We start from the raw sequence: 13,722 nt of genomic DNA, 5'->3' as shown, positions 1-13,722 counted from the left end.
TCTGAGCTACCGAATCACGACTCACGCCCGGTACTCACAGCTTTCCTTCTGCCAGTACCTCGTCTCCTACCTTCCAAACTTTACAGAAGGTCTCCTGCGAAACTTGCAGAACTAGCACTCCTGAAAGAAAGGATATTGCGGAGACATGGCTTAGCCACAGCCTGGGGGATGTTTCCAGAATGAGATTTTCACTCTGCAGCGGAGTGTGCGCTGATATGAAACTTCCTGGCAGATTAAAACTGTGTGCCCGACCGAGACTCGAACTCGGGACATTTGCCTTTCGCGGGCAGGTGCTCTACCATCTGAGCTACCGAATCACGACTCACGCCCGGTACTCACAGCTTTTCTTCTGCCAGTACCTCGTCTCCTACCTTCCAAACTTTACAGAAGGTCTCCTGCGAAACTTGCAGAACTAGCACTCCTGAAAGAAAGGATATTGCGGAGACATGGCTTAGCCACAGCCTGGGGGATGTTTCCAGAATGAGATTTTCACTCTGCAGCGGAGTGTGCGCTGATATGAAACTTCGTGGCAGATGAAAACTGTGTGCCCGACCGAGACTCGAACTCGGGACATTTGCCTTTCGCGGGCAAGTGCTCTACCATCTGAACTACCGAATCACGACTCACGCCCGGTACTCACAGCTTTCCTTCTGCCAGTACCTCGTCTCCTACCTTCCAAACTTTACAGAAGGTCTCCTGCGAAACTTGCAGAACTAGCACTCCTGAAAGAAAGGATATTGCGGAGACATGGCTTAGCCACAGCCTGGGGGATGTTTCCAGAATGAGATTTTCACTCTGCAGCAGAGTGTGCGCTGATATGAAACTTCCTGGCAGATTCAAACTGTGTGCCCGACCGAGACTCGAACTCGGGACCTTTGCCTTTCGCGGGCAAGTGCTCTACCATCTGAGCTACCGAATCACGACTCGCGCCCGGTACTCACAGCTTTCCTTCTGCCAGTACCTCGTCTCCTACCTTCCAAACTTTACAGAAGCTCTCCTGCGAAACTTGCAGAACTAACACTCCTGAAAGAAAGGATATTGCGGGGTCATGGCTTAGCCACAGCCAGGGGTATGTTTCCAGAATGAGATTTTCACTCTGCAGCGGAGTGTGCGCTGATATGAAACTTCCTGGCAGATTAAAACTGTGTGCCCGACCGAGACTCGAACTCGGGAACTTTGCCTTTCGCGGGCAAGTGCTCTACCATCTGAGCCACCGAAGCACGACTCACGCTCGCTACTCACAGCTTTCCTTCTGCCAGTACCTCGTCTCGTACCTTCCAAACTTTACAGAAGCTCTCCTGCGAAACTTGCAGAACTAGCACTTGCCACTGCCTGGGGGATGTTTCCAGAATGAGATTTTCACTCTGCAGCGGAGTGTGTCCATGAAAGGTAGGAGACGAGGTACTGGCAGAAGGAAAGCTGTGAGTACCGGCCGTGAGTCGTGCTTCGATAGCTCAGATGGTAAAGCACTTGCCTGCGAAATGCAAAGGTCCCGAGTTCGAGTCTCGGTCGGGCACACTGTTTTAATCTGCCAGGAAGTTTCATATCAGCGAAAAATCCGCTGCAGAGTGAAAATCTCATTCTGGAAACATCCCCCAGGCTGTGGCTAAGCCACGTCTCCGCAATATCCTTTCTTTCAGGTGTGCTAGTTCTGCTAGTTTCGCAGGAGAGCTTCTGTAAAGTTTGGAAGGTAGGAGACGAGGTATTGGCAGAAGGAAAGCTGTGAGTACCGGGCGTGAGTCGTGCTTCGGTAGCTCAGATGGTAGAGCACTTGCCCGCGAAAGGCAAAGGTCCCGAGTTCGAGTCTCGGTCGGGCACACAGTTTTAATCTGCCAGGAAGTTTCATATCAGCGCACACCCCGCTGCAGAGTGAAAATCTCATTCTGGAAACATCCCCCAGGCTGTGGCTAAGCCATGTCTCCGCAATATCCTTTCTTTCAGGAGTGCTATTTCTGCAAGTTTCGCAGGAGAGCTTCTGTAAAGTTTGGAAGGTAGGAGACGAGGTACTGGCAGAAGGAAAGCTGTGAGTACCGGGCGTGAGTCGTGCTTCGGTAGCTCAGATGGTAGAGCACTTTCCCGCGAAAGACAAAGGTCCCGAGTTCGAGTCTTGGTCGGGCACACAGTTTCACGAAGAAACTGTCGCGTAACGTTTGCTCGATGTGTGGGTGCGTTGCCTCGGTGAAACAGCACACGCGCAGCCCTTCGCGAACGTTTTCGTTGCAGTGCAGGAAGGAATTTGTTCTTCATAACATTTTCGTAGGATGCACCTGTTACCGTAGTGCCCTTCGGAACGCAATGGGTAGGGATTACGCCCTCGCTGTCCCAGAACATGGGCACCATCATTTTTTCAGCACTGGCGGCTACCTGAAAATTTTTGGTGGCGGTGAATCTGTGTGCTTCCATTGAGCTGACTGGCGCTTTGTTTCTGGATTGAAAAATGGCATCCACGTCTCATTCATTGTCACAACCGACGAAAAGAAAGTCCCATTCATGCTGTCGTTGCGTGTGAACATTGCTCGGCAACATGCCACACGGGCAGCCGTGTGGTCGTCCGTCAGCATTCGTGGCACCCACCTGGGTGACACTTATCGCATTTTCAGGTCGTCATGCAGGACTGTGTGCACAGAACCCACAGAAATGCCAACTCTGGAGGCGATCTGTTCAACAGTCATTCGGCGATCCCCCAAAATAATTCTCCCCACTTTCTCGATCGTGTCGTCAGACCGGCTTGTGCGAGCCCGAGGTTGTTTCGGTTTGTTGTCACACGATGTTCTGCCTTCATTAATCTGTCGCACCCACGAACGCACCTGCGAAACATCCATAACTTTATCGCCACATGTCTCCTTCAACTGTCGATGAATTTCAATTGGTTTCACACCACGCAAATTCGGAAAACGAATGATTGCACGCTGTTCAAGTAAGGAAAACGTCGCCATTTTAAGTATTTAAAACAGTTCTCATTTTCGGCGCTGGTGGTAAAATTCCATCTGCCGTACAGTGCTGCCATCTCTGGGACGTATTGACAATGAACGCGGCCTCATTTTAAAACAATGTGCATGTTTCTATCTCTTTCCATTCCGGAGAAAAAAAATCGGAGGCCTTAGAACTTGAATGCACCTCGTAACATTGTAGTTCAGTAAGTAATTGCTCTGAGCACTTTGGGACTCAACTTCTGAGGTCATTAGTCCCCTAAAACTTTGAACTAGTTAAACCTAACTAACCTAAGGACATCACACTCATCCATGCCCGAAGCAGGATTCGAAACTGCGACCGTAGCGGTCTCGCGGTTCCAGACTGCAGCGCCAGAACCGCACGGCCACTTCGGCCGGCTCAGTAAGTAATGCCCCACTTTATTTAAAAAAAGCCATTAATATAAGTAAACAAACGTCCTTGTTGCTGCATCACATTTTGTGTTTGTTCAGTGTGCCGATGAAGTTGTGGCAGATGTCGCAGCCTTAGTACAGCATCTAAATGGCGTCTACATACGACTCGTGTTACAAGCAGCATGCTTTTATTGAATTCTTGTTTGCAGAAAAAGAAACGTGGTGAACATCCATAAGCGTTTATGTGCAGTGTATGGCGATTCTGCAGTTGATAGGTGTACAGTTGGGCGATGGATAAAGAAGGTTACAGCCTCAGGAAATGCAAAAACAGAGCTCCATGGTCAGCTACGCTCGGGACACCCTGCCACAGCCACTGTTCCAGACATGCTGAATCGTGCGGATGCCATTATTCGTGCAGACCGGAGCATCACAACTCGACAATTGGCTCTACAGTTGTCGGTTAGCATTGAAAGCGCGTCTGCAGTGAGCGACACTCTGGGATATTGAAAGAGTCGCTCACGATGGGTCCCACGAGTGCTCACAGCGGACCACAAGATTCAAAGCAAGGTCTTTTCATCTGAATTGTAGGAGCGTTTTGAGACCGACAGAGAGGCCTTTCTGTCACGGATCGTTACTGGGGACGAAGGCTGGGTGCGCCACTTTGCAGCTGAAACAAAAAGGCAGTCCATGGAGTGGCATCACCCTCGTTCACCACAAAAGAAGAAATTCAGGACAATGCCCTCTGCCAGAAAAGTCATCGTGACAGTCTTCTGGGATTGTAATGACGTAATTCTCATAGATGTGACGCCTAGACGGTCAACCATTAATTCAGAGGCATACGTAACGACTCTGAACAAACTCAAGATCCGTTTCCGACGTGCTCGATCAGACAAGAATCCGGCAGAAATATTGCTCCAACACAATAATGCACACCCGCACAAAAAGCAGAGAACACGTGAACATATGGGAAACTTAGGTGGGACATCACTGCATCATCCGTACTACAGTCCAGGCGTGGTAACCTCGGCCTTCCATCTCCTTGGGCCACTTGAAGATTCTGTATGGGGAACACACTTCGAAGACGACGAGAGTGTCAGTGATGCAGTGAAAACATGGCTACGCCTGCAGGGAATAAATGCTCTTCCACATTGGCGTATGGCCATTGATCGTGATGGAGTCTACGTAGAAATATAGGACATGGACAAGACATGTTGATGTATATTGTCACCTAATTCTGACTCTAAACAGTAAATATGTTCTGAGACAAATAACGTGGGGCATTAATTATTGAACGACCCTCGTATATGTATATTAGTTTCAAAAATGTTGTTCTTGTTGTGGTCTTCAGTCCAGAGACTGGTTGGATGCAGCTCTCCATTCTACTTTATACTGCACAAACTTCTTCAAGTAACTGCTGCAATATATATCTTTATGAATCTGCTTACTGGATTCATGTCTTTCTTAACCTCTATGGTTTTTGCCCTGCACGCTGCCCTTCGACCCTAAACTCGTGATCCCTTGATGCCTCAGAACATGTCCTACAGACCGATCCCTTCTTTTAGTCAAGTTGTGCCACAAATTCCTCTTCTCCCCAGTTGTGTTCAGTACCTCCTCATTAGTTACGTGATCTACCCATCTAATCTTCAGCATTCTCCTGTAGCACCACATTCCAACGCTGCTATTCTCTTCTTGTCTAAACTAGTTATTGTCCATGTTTGACTACAGTATTTGGCTACACTCCACACAAAAACTTTCATAAAAGACTTGCTGACACTTAAATCTATACTCGATGTTAACAAATTTCTCTTCTTCAAAAACGCTTTCCTTGCCAGAGCCAGTCTACATTTTATATACTCTCTGTTTCTACAATCATGAGTTATTTTACTTCCCAAATAGCAATACTTATCTACTACTTTGTGTCTCATTCCTAGTCTAATTCCCTCAACATCATCTCATTGAATTCGACTGCATTCCATTATCCTCGTTTTGCTTTTCCTCCTTTCAAGACGCTGTCCATTCCGCTAAACTATACTTCCACGGCCTTTGCTGTCTCTGACAGAATTACAGTGTCATCGGCAAACCGCAAAGTTTTTATTTCTGCTCTATGGATTTTACCTCCAACTCAAAATTTTTCTTTTGTTTCCTAAATTGCTTACTCAATATACAGATTGAATAACATCGGGTTTAGGCTACAGCCCTGTCTCACTCCCTTCCCAACTACTGCTTTCCATTCATGTCCCTTAGCCCCTATAACTGCCGTCTGGTTTCTGTACAAATTGTAAATAGCGTTTCGCTCCCTGTATTTGACCCCTGCCACCTTCAGTATTTGAAGGAGAATATTCCAGTCAACACTGCCAAAAGCCTTCTCTATGTCTACAAATGCTAGAAATGTAGATTTGCCTTTCCTTGACCTACCTTCTCAGGTAAGTCATAGGATCAGTATTAAAAAATTTAGACTTGCCAAATAGGATTATTATTTGTGATACACCTTGTATAAGTAAAACGGTGAAATATTTTGACGTGAACCTGAGTATTGAACATATCATAAATTCGCAAACAGAGTGGCCCTTTACATCCTTTTCCTCCTGTGCAGCCCTGTTCTTGGAAGAACAGTCAACAAATCATTGGGCCACAGTTTTTTTGTGGCTCAGCTGCACTGGTGGGTTATTACTTATCAGAGAAAGAAAAAAAAATAAACGTTGATAGCGACTGTTAGCGGTCTGGGGCAGTGGTTCGCTAGCGATATGGGGCGCCTCGGCTTCCTTAAATCGACGCCTTCTTACGTCACACCGATAAAGCGGACGCGTCCACAGTGCACTGCAGAGGCTGTTCCAGTTCGCAGCCGTGCAACATGACGAGAGCTGCAAGGACGTAGCGGTTCATTCGTCTTGTACTGCACTCGTTTCTTCTTTGTGTTTTCCAGCCCCCGATCTACGATATTTCCCAAGTGGGGCAAAAACTTGATAGTGGTATCCACCCCGTCGACTGTGTGAGATCGGGCATCAAAAATTAAAAAAAAATCGATTTTTGAAACATTTTGTAGCGCGCATCTTTCTGATGAGTTCCAAATATAAAAGATATACGTTCGAGGATATGTAATACATGTTACTCGGTCGTACGTCTGCAAAGTGGAGTGCCACGCCTCTTCACACAGTATTCTTCTATCGCACCTCACTGTCTTTCGCTCTATGGAATTCAAATGTGTATATTTTGTATTGGAAGCCACCAAGATTATATTCAGGACAGTGGAAGTTGAAAAGTCCAGTGGTGCCTCTTCTGCTCACTGTCGGCCGGTTTGACATCCTAACCCTCTCTTTAAAAAAAAAGAAAAAAAAAAAAAACTTGCAATTAGCACAGGGTGGCGTAATTTGTGACAGGGAGAATAACAAGTCTTCAGAAAATTGGCACTCTTTATTACCTACTTCTACATATTCGTGATTGCTATCCACAATAAGGTCCCTGACAGAGGGTTCAATGAACCACCTTCAAGTTGTCTTTCTACCATTCCACTCTCGAATGGCGGGCGAGAAAAACGAGCACTTACATTTTTCTATGTGAGCCCTGATTTATTTTATCCTGATCATCTTTTCACCCTATGTAGGTGGGTGCCAACAGAATGTTTTCGCAATCGGAGGAGAAAACTGGTGACTGAAATTTGATGAGAATATCCCGTCGCAACGAAAAACGCCTTTGTTTTAATGATTGCCACTCCAAGTCCTTATCACGTGTGTGACACTATCTCCTCTATTCTGCTTTAATACAAAACGAGCTGAATTTCTTTGAATTATTTCGATGGCATCCGTCAGTCCCACCTGATGCGGTCCCCACACCACACAGCTATACTCCAGAATAGGGCGGACATGCGAGCTGTAAGCAGTCTCTTAAGTAGACCTGTTGCCCCTTCTAAGCGTATTTAGTTGAATTTACAGCCGTCAGATGCTTGTGACTTTCTTTATTCAGGGTCAATTGCCACTTTTAGCTCCATACAGATATCTTACTCAAATCATTTTACAATTCGTTTTGGTCATCTGATGACTTTAGAAGACGGCAAATGACAGCATCCATCTGCAAACAATCTAATAGCTAATAACTTTCTCGTTTTCGTGACAATGTTAAATACAGGAAACATAAAACCAGTAAAACAATAGACAATCAAGACTGTTCACATTTCTTCATCCCTTAGTCCCGCATTTTTTTCTCTCTAATCTCGCTGCAGCTTTAAAAGGCGCGATTTCTTTTCTGCGAAACACTCTACTACCTGATCACAGTCCGTCAACGTTTTATCACATGAGAAATCAAAATGTTGCTGTCTGATACCGAAGCAGCTGTTAATACGAATAGTACATAAGACTGGTGTGGTTTCTCGATTTGATTACATTTTGCCACTGTCTTCTAGAAGAAACGAAATAGACCTTTGTAATGTTGCAGCAATTGTAACACACACCAAATAAGTGACACTGTTTTGGCAGAAATGATGATTTTTATGCTCTTCATTCAAATAAATAACATGTCAGTATATAATTCACGAAGTACTAATATCAAACGCCTATTAGGGCATACTACAAGCAAAAAGTCTTGTATTAAGAAATAGCCGGCCGCTGTGATCGAGCGGATCTCGGCGCTTCAGTCCGGAACCGCGCTGCTGCTACGGTCGTAGGTTCGAATCCTGCTTCGGGCATGGATGTGTGTGATGTCCTTAGGTTAAGTTAGGTTTCAGTAGTTCTAAGCGTAGGGGACTGATGACCTCAGATGTTCAGTCCCATAGTGATTAGAGCCATTTGAACCGTTAAGAAATTGTTTCACATTTCGTTCATACGCTCCAATGTCTCAAGCATGAGATCGAAAAGTAGTAGTACAAAATTTATCATATAAATTAGAAATCGCAGTATTCTTCCATATAATTTGTGTGGTGTCCCCGTTTCTTCTCTTTCCTCGTTCTAACAAACAATCCTTTCATCACTAATTCTATTAACTATTGCTGCCATTGTAAAAACTTCTCTGGTTAATTTCAGTAACCCTGCCAGCAGCACAGGTTCAGTTATCTCGCGTTTATTCTCCGGTTAGGCGCTATTACGTGTTCGTACGACGCATTTTCCGCACTCTACCGAGAACAGAACTTAATGCGACTGCTAACTGGGGAGTGAGCAACTGCTAATGTAATGTAGGGAACTGGCTAAAATTTTTCTGTAAAAATTTTATTTTCTTGGATACACGCAGGAGATAATACCTAATCTTTCTTACCTGTTATTCTCAATCTGGTACTCTGAATTTATGGATTTCGCTGATCATTCATCATCAATCAACCACATAAACAAACAGCGATTGGCATTCACCCTTTCGGGTTTATTCGGCTCAGCTCGTATAGCACCGTCCCGCTTTTTTTATTTCTAGTCATCACAGAGACTATGCACACATTCGAAAACAACTTATGATTCGTTCAGAAATCAACTTTGAATGTGTTCAAAAATGTTCAAAAAACAACTGCGATGCGTTTTAAAGTCATATGAATGATCGATAGACAACACGCGCTGGATGCTAAGGCGCTTTGTGAAACAATGTTTTTTTCTTCTAGAATACGAACTTGGCACCCGGTGAAATTTCCGTCCGGAGCAGACACCCATGTCCTGTTTGTGTCGTCGCAGGAAAGAGCTGTTTATCGTAGGTCGCATGGAGTAATCAAGAGTAGCTAGCGACTGCAAGGAAGGTCAAGTTATTTTCATTTTCACGAAGGATCACAGGACAAGTGCACATAATAATACGCATGTATCGCTGACGTCAATGGAGAATTATGGAATATGTATTACGCTCACGGAAACATGCTCTATAAAAATGAACGTGGTTTCCGCATATAAAGATCTTGCGATAGTCAGCTGGCTGTGTTCTTCCATGAGGCCCACGACGATGCTTGGACTGGTGGCCAGGTTGGTGACGTGTTCCTTGACTTCAGGGAGGCATCCGACACAGCCGCACACTGCCGTCAGTGAGAAAGCAAAGTCAGGGCTGTTATGGCGAGAGATCAAACACTTGTAAGTAGGCTGTTTATGTTTTCTCTATGTAAGTAGGCTGTTTATGTTTTCTTGTTGGCAACGTTAAGTAGACTGTTTATGTTTTCTCTATGTAAGTAGGCTGTTTATGTTTTCTTGTTGGCAACGTTACGTAGCGCTCAATATGAAAATCACTGGCTGTGCTGTGGGCAGTCTGTGTCTGCTTTGCATTGTTGTAATACTCGCCATTGTAGTGTTGGGCAGCGGCAGCTGGATGTGAACAGCGCGTAGCGTTGCGCAGTTGGAGGTGAGCCGCCAGCAGTGGTGGATGTGGGGAGAGAGATGGTGGAGATTTGTAATTTGTCATGAACTGCTATATTTATATATGATGATATCAAGGTAAATACATTGTTTGTTCTCTATTAATATCTTTCATTTGCTAACTATCCCTATCAGTAGTTAGTGCCTTCCATAGTTTGAATCTTTTATTTAGCTGGCAGTAGTGGCGCTCGCTGTATTGCAGTAGCTTGAGCAGCGAAGATTTTTGTGAGGTAAGTGATTTGTGAAAGGTATAGTTTAATGTTAGTCAGGGCCATTCTTTTGTAGGGAATTTTGAAAGTCAGATTGCGTTGCGCTAACAAAATATTGTGTGTCAGGTTAAGCACAGTCCTGTATAAATTGTTCAAAGGGGACGTTTCATATGGCGACCCTGCCTGGATACCTCACTGGAATCTTCTGATTTTTTCTTGTAGTTTGTGTAATTAGTGTAGATTTTGTTTATTGCTAGCGCGTAATTATAGAGAGAATTTCCTTTGTAGTTGTAGTTTTTCATTGTTGTACAGTAAAACAGTTGTGGCATGCATGTAGATTTGCACCAAGTATTTCGCAGCTGCAATTAACTAGATATTATTTTCAGTGTTATGTTAATGTGTTCTCTTATTTTTGCTCTTCAAATTGTGCTTTTCTGTGTTGTCGTGTGAAATATTGTGACAATAATGGCGTGTGAAAAACGTAATACTAGGCTCCAAAGTAAACTGAGAAATGACAGTGAAAATGAAAGCAGTGTGTTAGCGCCACCGAGTAATGAATTAACTGATGTTCAAAGTAGTAATTTGGTAATTGTGCTTAGGGAAATGGAGCGGGCTGCAAACAATGGTGTAGACAGTGAAACAGGTAGTGAACAGGGAAGCATTATCGATCGATCGCTCGGCAACAGCTCGCCTCAGGAATCCGAAATGACAGGACACAATTTTGCAAATACTGTAGATTCAGGTTTTGGGTCCTCACCGTTTTCCCAAATGAGTCAAGACACATTTTCCGCTTGTCAAAATGTGAATGTTGCCGGTGCAACTTCACTGCCGAAAAGCACTGAGGAACATGTTTCAGACACCAGTGCATTGTTATTACAGTTAATGCAACAAATGGGACAAAAACTACAAAAGTTAGACACAACACTTGAATGAAATCAGAAACAAATGGGACAAAATCTTCAAAAGTTAGACACAATGGAACAAAATCTTAAAAAGTTAGACGCAATGGAACAAAATCTTCAAAAGTTAGACACCACACTTGAACAAACACGTGAAGATTTAACTACTGAGTTACATAACATTGAATCGAAATGTCAAAAAGTCTGTAATGACGTAAAAACACAAATTTGTGAGCATTTTCAACCTATTTTTTCGCGGCATGAAAATGTATTACAGAATCACGAAGCAGCCATAAAAGAACTGCAAACCATTGTTCATGAAAATCACGACACCTTGCAAGCTAAAATTGACTCAGTTGCATCTACCGATTCGGTTACGCAACTTGCAAAAACTCAGGAAAACTTAAAGGACACAGTAGATACTCTGAAACTTGGTTCAGAAAAACATACAGAGGAAATAATTTCACTATCGGATAAAGTAGCTGAACTTTCAGATCAGTTCACTAACTTATCTACAAAGGTAGATGATGATCTGAATAACACAACACCTGTAGCCTTCACTGACACAGAAGAGTATGAACAAATTAGAAAATTCAAACAGAATCAAAATCAAATCAATACACAGTACAAACGAGAAATCCGGGAAGTACAAGATCAGCTGACACAGGTAATTCAAGAATTACGTATTTCAGAGGATACTCGCGCCCCAATACGGGAAGAGGGACATAGAAATAAGGTACAACCACCAAATAATAACACAGGACACTTCGGAAATTATGAAAGAAATTGGCAAGGCGCATTGGATTTTGAGATGGAACCGCCGAAACGAAGTAACAATGACCGACATGCGACTCGCCGACATGACGATTTTGACTATAAGCTGTTCATTACTACACGTAAATTCAAAACACTTAAGAATTCTGGCAACGACATTCATCCACAAGCATGGCTCCATCAGTTCTCTCATTGTTTTCCTCCCAACTGGTCGTTAGAACACAGATTAGAATTCATGTGTGGCTATTTAGAGAATGAACCAGCTGTAAGAATGCGATCGGTCATTCACGATTGCCACAGTGAAGGAGAATTTTACCATGCCTTCCTCTCAGCATATTGGTCTCAAGCCACACAAGACCGCGTAAAACATAACATCATGATGATGAAACACTTTGAACAATCTGAATTTTCCAGTCTTGTCAAATATTTTGAAGACATGTTGCATAAGAATCAATATCTTTCAAACCCATACACCCCCTCAGAACTCATCCGCATTTGCTTAATCAAACTGCCTGAACATTTACGACATATTATTTTGGCAGGACGTTGCAAAGACGACATTGAAGCATTTCAGGGACTCTTACAAGAATTAGAAATTGACACTGACAATCGCGGAACGCGAAACCAGGAACTCAGCAATTACAGGTCACATCCGTCGCGATTCCGCGATGAAAGAAATAATAACTGGACACGACAAGGCTATTCTCACAACGCAAATCGTGACCAAAACAGACACCACCCGTATGGCAACCGTTGGCAGAGCAGTAATAGTTACAGAGAAAGATCGCATTTCCGTAGAAATGAATATGACAGAGATAACCATAGAAACAGACAATATGGTAACCAGAACTATTTTTATCAAGGGAGACAGAATACTTTCAGACGCAACAGTTCAGCGTGTAGTTACGATTCAGGAAGAAATTGTCCACCACATGACCGACAAGAAAGAAACTATGGAATCTACCGACATGACGACAGACGATATGATCGTAACGACAGACCTGAATTGCATCAGAACTGGCGGGATTCAAACAGAGCAGGGCCCTCTCGTCATGGTGAATTTGTAGAAGTTAGGTCTCCAAATCCCAATAACGACGCGCGCCAACAAAGGAACAGACAATGACTCGCACAGCAGGCAGCCGCGTGCGCCCGCTGGCTCCGAGAAAAATAACATAAGACGCTAACCTTGAGAAATATTCCAGTATTCTTTACCGACGTATATCGCCTGACAATTGCATTCAAGTTCAAACTCTGAGTACTAGGAAGAGTAAAGGTTTACACCACATTTCACATGTAAAACCGTTTATTGAAAGATAATCTGCTTTTTAACTTTGTCTTTGCCATAAAACTTTTCACTTCACATTACTAGTATGCTTTGTCAGACTTAAGAAACTGTTAATATGCAACCATGTTTGAAGTTAAATATCCAGTCAAGGACCAAGAGAACTTATTTAAACAGAAATTAAGAATGCATTGTTATAGTGAACAGACGTCACAGTGTTATTGTGTGTGTACATTCTTGCTTGTTAGTTGCACGATTATGGAACGACTATAAGGCTTACATACTTAGAACATTTACCAGTACTGCTAATGAGATTTTAATGCAACATTTTGGTTTACTTGAAAATATATTCTGGATTTAAAGTACTTTCTGTGAGATACCAGACGACACAGTGGTTAGTTTATGTGACAACTACACGATTTTATCACGACGCTACTAATGAGTGACAATTTACAATGTTGCTTTTGCGGTGTATCTGTTTTATATCTGCACAGTTTTTCTGAATTCTTCTGGAAAGTAAAACAGGTTTTAGTAGTAACTTTTGTGGTATAGCTACAATGAGACTGCCTTTTCCGTAGCACAACAATACGTTACAGCACAGTACTTTCCTCATCACGGCAATAAGCGTAATAACTAAGACATTTATACGCAAAGCATTTCACTTTTGTGTATTATGAGGTAAGTACATTGACTTATGCAGAACTTAGCTTTCGGAGGACGATAACTACTACACTTCCACACAGATTATGTTGCAACAAGACGCACATTTAGCGCTACAGGACACGCATTTCAGTGATTAATTTTGTACTTAAAACATTTATTTTTAAAGATTTTTGAATTACAAAGAAAGTTTTCCGTGATACATTTCATTCCATTGCTGTAATCTGTAACACCTGATGGTATAATTACATTAATCCTCATGGGGGTACA

This window comes from Schistocerca piceifrons, chromosome 11, assembly GCF_021461385.2.
Source record: "Schistocerca piceifrons isolate TAMUIC-IGC-003096 chromosome 11, iqSchPice1.1, whole genome shotgun sequence".
NCBI classification, from domain to species: Eukaryota; Metazoa; Arthropoda; class Insecta; order Orthoptera; family Acrididae; genus Schistocerca; species Schistocerca piceifrons.
This window is presented reverse-complemented; position numbering follows the sequence as displayed.